The following is a 7,935-nucleotide window of genomic DNA, read 5'->3' on the forward strand; positions in this document are numbered from 1 at the left end:
ATAGTATGGACTTCGAGAATGACCCGGACTTGCCAAGTGGTGCGGTTTATGAAGGATTCAGTTCCTTATGGATGAGACAGAATTCATAATAAACGAATTTAATTTCAATTTTATAAATCGCACTTCAAAAGTTTGAATTTGAATGTTTCGATCATGACACGTGAGGATCCGCCACACAAGCATTGGTCTTCTACAACCATTGCTTGTCGAAAGTTTCCACTCAAGGGCTTGGGTAGTTAGGATCGATGACTTGGTTGATGCTTGTCACAGTATCCCATTTCGGTAGATCGATGTTCTTAATGTCCATCATTGGATCATCCGGTCCAAAGCTCTATTATTTACAGACTGTCTTAATGTAACTTGAATATTGCTCGGTGCGGCGTTAAACAACACAATTTTATATAAAACAGAAACAGTTGTCATACAGGTAATAGTTAGGAGCTATGTTTGATAGTGACATGAAAGCTTTGTATGACTTCAGTAAACTAATATTAAGGCCATTAAATATAAAGAGTGTTCTCGGTTTCTATGGTGTTACAAATAGTGATGTTGTCTTGATTAACAGCCAAAGTTTATGTACTCGATGAATATCGACGTCCCCACTGTTGAACACAGCTCCAGGTTGATGGCAATCGGAGGGACGCTGGAAGGCAAACACTGAAACACCGCATCAATATTTTTGTTCCATCGAGGGCATAATACATTTCTGAGTTATAATGAAATTATTCATTCACTAACCTAGCTGTTAGTAGCAGTTAGTGTAAATCACGAGGACTGTGTTCTGCCAGAAATACTTCACACAGAAACGTTTCATTCTGTGAGCTGTCAATAACAAAGGTTCTATTTCCGGATGCTAATTTACTAAAACAAAATGGAATTATTACCTGTCCGAAACATTTTATCACCATTGTGTTTAATCCTCAACGGGAATAAGTCCCAGTTTATTGAAGTATTTGTTCAGGAGAAGAAATTAATTTTCCGACTCACTGCAAACAAGACGGCGATACAAATGATGTTTTATTGTCCACCCGGTGGGGAAGGGGGGGCAGCTGTGATATAATGGCTAGTTGCTGGTGGCTAAGATTATATAACGCCCTGGCGGGGTGTAACTGATACGTGGTGTATCGATTAAGGGCAGGCACGATGCTAATCAGGAACATTGATCTACAAATAACAATTGGTCATTGATCATTTAATCCTGTCAACGAAACACACTTCATTCCTGATTGCAGATTATTGATATCATTAGAGTACAGGCCGGTTTACAGGAGTGCGACATTTGTAACCGTCTAAAAGTGCAACAACACTTTTGGTATAGTCTAACAGAAGGGTGGCAGTATTTCTTTGCAATATTTTCTATAACATATGAATGAAACTGCTTATTTCAGATTTTCCTCACAATTCTGGAAACAGTGGTACGTTTTACGAAAAAAAGTGTTTTTTAATATTTCTTTGACGAAACTCACTTTTCATTTCAAAGAAAATGTGATTTATAGCGAGTTATAAATTAAACCTATCCCAAACTCATAATGGCAAGACCTTTCACTCCACAGAACATCTCTCTGCTTTCTGAGGACAACCCAAAAGGAGGCTGTATCACGTGACCTTCGCAATCAGCCAGTTAGGATCGAGGCTTCTAAATTCTCAGACCAAAAAACATTCAGACAAGGGTGTATGATTTCTGTACTTCGAAAACGAATATTACCTATGAACTCCCAAAGCGAAGTAATGCCGGACAATGATAATGTAGATATTTATACATCCCATCATTTGTGAACATGCACAACTTGAGTTGTTTTCAGTAAAAAACATGATTTCACCAAATCAAGTCAAGTGGTCTTATTACGTTGCCAAGGGCGGTGGGGTAGCCTAATGGTTTACTTAGTCGGGGAGGAAAAGAAATCCAACCGACTTGTTGGAGAAGGTGACGTCTGATTGGTCCTTGCTGAAGAAACGTCGCATGTTTCGCCTCTGTTGGATTGCCAGTGTTCCCTCACGTTTTATCCATCGCGCCCTTCTGTGAATGTGTTCCTGATCTTGACACAGACGTCAAGACAAAGACGGTTCATCCACGGTTCCACAGACACTGAACTCCAAGGAACGGTTTACCCAAACGACCCCGACAAGTCATCCAATATCCCTTTTCCGCTCTTACAACACCCTTGTGTTAACATATACTCTCATATTGGATTCCAGGATAAAACTCATGTTTAGACATTTTTTAATAGTTACAAAACCCCAAACTGAAGCCACATATGATTCTATTCATGTCGATTCATGTGAGCCTGATATAAGAAGGTAAAGCATTGAAATGACGTCATTGTCACCAAGGAAACACGGTGCAGTGACTGACTTGTTTTTGACACCGCTTGGAATAGTGAAGAAGATTGGAGAAGGTTACCGCTTTGTTGGACGCGCAGTCTCGGTGGTGGAAGGTGCCGATAATCCATATATCATGTCACAATCCAGATATCATATCCCAAATGACAGTCAAGAAGATACCACCAAACTAAAACGAATGATAAACAGCGGATCATGCTACGACAAAGGGATGCAACCCTGCACCAAACTCAAAATCATTATAATTGTTTTATACATTTCCTGTCGTTACAGATATGGAGTGAAGGTGTCGCCGCTGGTGACGTCCCGCGACATCAATGACGTTGACATGTTCCCCCAATCGGGACATTTACTGCATGCTAGGAATCTAAAAACGAATGTCAGATAAAGTGCTTTTTTATATCGTTGCAGATGAACACACTCTGTCAGTAGTGACATGTGTAGAAACAAACATGCAAAACCACAACTCCCGAATGTAATGACATGTACAAAATATTCCAAGCATGATGTCCGATTCAATTCGACCGCCTCCGTGGTGTAGTGGTTAGAGCGTCCGCCCGGAGAGCGGAAGGTCGCGGGTTCCCCGGCCGCGTCATACCAAAAGACGTTAAAATATGGTACTTGTTGGTCCCTGCCTGGCGCTCGGCATTAATGGGTACAACAAGGACTGGTCGGCTCGGAGTCAGTATAATGTGTCTGAGTGGGGTATTCATGCTTCACTGCGGCATGGTATCTCAGTGGGCTAGCACTATAAAACCAGCTTAAGTTTGGGCTAGTACAAGCAGCCGCACATACACATACACACACATGCACGTCGTCATTTGAGCGAAATATTCTCAAGCACGACGTTAAACCCAATTTCACCTCACCTCGCCTCACCTCACCGATTCAATTCCCAATTTTGACTTGTACCCCATGTTCAGGTGGGTGGGAGCTATATTGATTTAATGCAGGATGCAGGATACAAACACCTTTTCGCGAACACTTGGTGTCATCACTGTTTGGTACTGAACAATAAACACGGAATTGCAAGGAATTGGTCTCTGCTTTTAGCAGAGAATTTTACAATTATGGAAATGTGTTACTATTTATTAATATGTTATAGTGCTAACAATGACAGATACTATCTCAGGTTTAATGGCTTTGTTCTGTGGAAATGATGGAAATTTGCTCTATTTCAAATCAATGACGAATAAGGAAGCTAATATATGAACACACACAACATTTGCAGTCTCCATTGGAATCAATACACCTCAATGTGTGTGTCCCCGTGTCGGTGTGGACGGAACACGCCGTCATGTCGCCATTACACCAGGCAAACCGGAAATGCATTAAAATGCACTTTCCCATCAAAGACATACAACTGGGAATTAAGTAGATAACTTGCAAAAAATATCACATATTGATCAAATATATAAATGCTATTTCATTCCTTGGAAGGCATGTTCGATTCTTTAGCCTCTAATTTGGTCAAATTGGCATATACATTTCCATAACGCGTTCGCTATGAGGCGTAAAAGGTGACAGGTAGACATAAATGTCAGATGTCTTGAGCGGAACAAGGTTTGAAAAATACGATATTCATGAAGTATAACTCCTTGATAAATTGCGCATGATACGGAAGCAGCAGAACTCCAGAGAACAAATTGTCTTCGCCTTTGTTGAGTGGTATTGGACAAACACTAGTGCATCAAGTTAACTATGAAAAGTGCCATTTTTAGATTTGTCAAACACAAATCTTAACAGAAATCGATTTAGTTTACCATTTGTATCGATTAATGATTTTCTTTGTGACGATTAGCGTGAACTGTAACATTAAAACACGGCATGTTAAGATGGCGCGGCAAGATGCCCGTTAATACCGTCTTTACCATGCTTGTGGTTTTCACTGTATCCATGGTTAGACCCTGTATATGTAAAGGACGTCAAAAAAACTTTCAAGAAACATACACATCTCTGGAGAAAGACCCCCATGCAGACGTACTAGACCAATAAGCCCGACCATGTCGTTTTTGATAAATCAGCTGAAATATTTTATATCAATAAACTTTATGTCATTTTTCACACAAATGTGATTACTACTTGACAAGACGTAGGAACAACATGGCAAGGATGCGAGCCCCGCTTACGAAATGTCACCCTTGCCTCCTGACTACCAAGTTGTCCAGCTCCACATTGATCTCGGGGCCTCAGATTCCGAATCTGTTGACACATTGGGAGAGTGTCTGGCTTTTCTGCCAGAAACACACCCTTTCTGTTTCTGAAACTCTGGGTAATGCAGAAGGCTGCAGGTTTGGTGACTTCTTGGAGGGTTCGACCAGAGACCATATAATAGAGGGACGGCCCTCCCCAACAGTTTATCACTAACCATCAGCGCTACGGTCTGGCATGTAACTGATACACATCGACACCCTGCTGCTAACTTCCCTCTACCGGTACACATGCGCAACAGAAGCGCAGACATTCGCAAATGAGCACTCTGGTAACCACGTAAACAATATTGCGTAATATCCGGGCCGAGAGTAAATTCCCTTAGCGGGATTTCACCGGCTGCGTTTGACAGTTAAACATTACATGGACAGCTCCAATAAACTGATTACAATAATCTTAATTTTTATCTTATCTCTCATTTGCACATGTCAACTGACAACATCGCAGAAAAATGTATCATTCGCGAAATGCGTGTCGTCATAAGCCTGGAATATTTGTTTCAACATTCAGCATGGCCATGGACGACTTAATTCATTCACTGGGATGATTCCGACCTTGGACCTCGATACTTTACTTGGAGAATTTACAGACTGCGACAGGACACAGAATATAAACCCAAAATACAAAAATCAAACTAACCCAGTCAGGTAAAGGCAGTTTTAACATTACAGTTGCAAATATCCCCGATGCTCGCTAAACGTATCATCACATGGCTAATCTCAAGATTTACTTGCAAGTATTCGTTGGCACAAAACGAGGGTGTGGTCGAAGCAAGCCCTCTAGTTGATTGGTTGATGTTTGTTAAGAAGACATTTACAACTCATTCTTTCTTTTGAGAAGCCATTGCTGGAAAAAGAATTCTTACATTTTAATTCAAGCTGTCGATGAAAGAAAAATTCCCGCGAATTTATAAAGAATGTGCAGATTTGCAAGCGTTGGCCAATCAGAGGACTTGCTTCGACCACACCCCTGTTGTGTGCGGACATATCGTCATCCATTTGTGTCAAGATCGTTTAGTTGAGAGTCAAAATCGGTTTTCAATCGACTTGCAGAAATAACAATAAGGAATTGGTAGGTGTCATGAGTGGTGCTCGATATGCCAATCATCCATGATTATGTTTACATTAAGTTTTAATCGATTGCATGCGATGGTAGCGTAGCGATCGGCAACGCAGTCGGGTAGGGTGCACCCTAAAAGTGTCCGGCCCAACGAAACACGATTTCACATTTTATCCAAGAGCGTTAATGTTTTTATAATGCCAGTTTGGGGCTAGCAGTGATTATGATTTGGGCCGTACGGAGACATTTGTTTTGTTTTTCTATTATATGGTCTCTGGTTTGACTAAGCAGCACTTCCTGGCAGAAGTCCCCTTCGCTCTCGTGGTTGGATGAAATGGGGACAAGGGTCGTGAGCTGATGATGATATTTAGCAGCCTGACTGTGCCAGGATCACCTGTACCCTGTTTGATGTATGTATGACTGGTATTATCATGTGGAGGTCAATACTGTTTGACTAGACCACACAGGTAGACGGCTGCTGTTCAATGAACACACTGACCCATACGTGATAATGTTTTACAGTTTCTACTGAGTCTGGTGACGGATGTAACATCAACCTTTGCATGACCTGCTTGCAATCAGAGCAGCATTGTTCTTTTTTCTCTTGTACATTAATGTTGCGAAGCTGCTCCAGCCAGAAAATCTTTGCAGCTCTCCATCCTCCATGGACTGAAGGATATGATGGGTGTTGCTTCAGCGGGGGCACTTTTGAAGGAAACCAACGTCTCTCAGATAAAACAAATGATACACTCAATGTGACAGTTCGTGCATCACTGATCCTTTACTTTGATTGTTTGCAATTCTTCACTTTTTAATGATGTAAAGTTTCTTTCTTCAACGAACCCTGTAATATCAATCGATGGTAGTGCCAAGTGGAACTTGCAGGGAACAGAGAAACTTTCGTAATCTGTGTAATGTTAATGGATGCCCACGTGCTCCATTATCAATCTAACTACAGCTCTGTTATTCCTAATCAATGATTGTAACCCCTCCCACGCCGCAATCTACCCTCCATATCAGCTCCCCAGATCGGGCCTTACGGGTCTTTGTCCCATCGCCCTTCTCCATGGGGTCAGGGGGCAGCTGCTATGACGTCACAATGACCGCCTGCATTGTGAGGCTCTCCACAGGGGTACCATTGTGCTTGTTATGACATGTTGATATATAGAAGTGAGTGAATGTAGGTGAGTCTAATTTTACGCCTTCTTAACAATATTCAAGAATATCACGGCGGGGGACACCAGAAATGGGCTTCACACATTTTAACCCATGTGCTGAATCGAACCCAGGAATTCTGCGTGGCAAGCGAACTTTTTACCACGGGTCTGCCTCACAGGGCTGCAGTCGGTGTGGCCAAGAATCGTGTTGGTGTCTGGAAGTGTGTGGTCAAGGTCTCCGGTTGGAATTCCGGAGCATACTAGACTTGCCCAATACGCCATATGCTTGTCGCAGCTGCCTACTTGTCCCATTTCTTCATAGGAATCGTAATGTTACGTGCGACTGTCGTAATGCTCTCTCTATAACACAAAACATACGGTAATCGTAAATCACTTACGTTAACCATTTGCGTAGAGCGATGTTCATGCTGTTGATGAGTGGATTGTCTGGTCCAGACTCGATGATTTACAGATCCCCGCCATATAGCTGGAATATTGCTGAGTGTGACGTTAAATAACAAAACAACAAAACTTACGTTAACATAGACATACATTGCCGTTCATAGAGACTTAAAATGATCATAGGAGGCACGGATTAATGGTAACGCCAGCACATGAACGTAGACTTGAGATATATTAATATAGATATAAGGTAATCGTAACTTACATTCATTGCATAGAGTGGTACGAGATCGTAACTCACATACCGTACGACAGATTTACGACAATCGTTATTCCCGATGTTGATATAAACTTCTGTATAACAGATTCCCTATGGTAACACAGACTTTCGGTAATAGAGTTTTGTGGAACGATGCCTTGCAGTGTGAGAAGTGATCTTACTGATTCTTGTTCATGCTGTCGACCATTTATTTGCTCATACGTATTTACTGGATGCCGCTTAATAACTGCAACATCGCCACAGAAAACAATACACATTCACTGAACGTTTGGATGCTCCGGGAACACATGAATAATTACCCACACCAGTTTTTTTCCAGATTTGTAACCTAACACCGCTCTTCAATGTACATACACATTCATAGCTTCGTCCGTGTCTGGAGAGTCAATCACAGACGTCAGACCTGTCTCCTACATAAGATATTAAGTTGTCTGTCCGAGGTCAGATGTAACTCACGATTCGGAGACAAGAGGAGCAATGTATAGA

The sequence above is a fragment of the Haliotis rubra genome, unplaced genomic scaffold (genome assembly GCF_003918875.1).
Source record: "Haliotis rubra isolate DU_JTF1 unplaced genomic scaffold, ASM391887v1 Scf308, whole genome shotgun sequence".
Lineage (NCBI taxonomy): Eukaryota > Metazoa > Mollusca > Gastropoda > Lepetellida > Haliotidae > Haliotis > Haliotis rubra.